Here is a 551-nt window from a genome sequence, read left to right as displayed (position 1 = left end):
CGCTATACACAGTCTGATAATAAAATATTATCATGGCTTACAGACAAATTTATTGTTATGTTTGCGAGAATGCTTTTCAAATTCAACAAATGGCACGAATCAACGGCGATGATAATGCAATTAAAAGACAAATCGCTATTTTTAGACGAGATGATCTGGGTAAGGAGTATCTTCATATAAATAATGAGAGTCGATTATGCTTTAATTGCAATAAATCTATTGTACATGAAATGGAACAGATAGAAAATGATCCAACATGCCTTCGACTCAACGTTGTTACTCAAACCCAAAATAATTCTTATTTATTTTGCAATTCCGTTGTAAATGTTAGACGACTGTCGTTAGAATCCAGGGTGAATGTCTTTGTTCTGACAAATATTTATATTCCTGAATATATAAGATGTTGTGACCGACATTTGGATAATCGTGGATTTATTTTACCATTATTGTTGTCAGATTTGCTATTTATCAATAGGCCATTTGTAATAAAAGGCCATTTGTAACAACTGCAAGTGTTCTTACAAGCTCTTCGTAATGTAGCAAACAATAAG

The sequence above is a fragment of the Odontomachus brunneus genome, unplaced genomic scaffold (assembly GCF_010583005.1).
Source record: "Odontomachus brunneus isolate Ranch 3 - 2012 unplaced genomic scaffold, Obru_v1 Obru_scaffold_257, whole genome shotgun sequence".
NCBI classification, from domain to species: domain Eukaryota; kingdom Metazoa; phylum Arthropoda; class Insecta; order Hymenoptera; family Formicidae; genus Odontomachus; species Odontomachus brunneus.
This window is presented reverse-complemented; position numbering follows the sequence as displayed.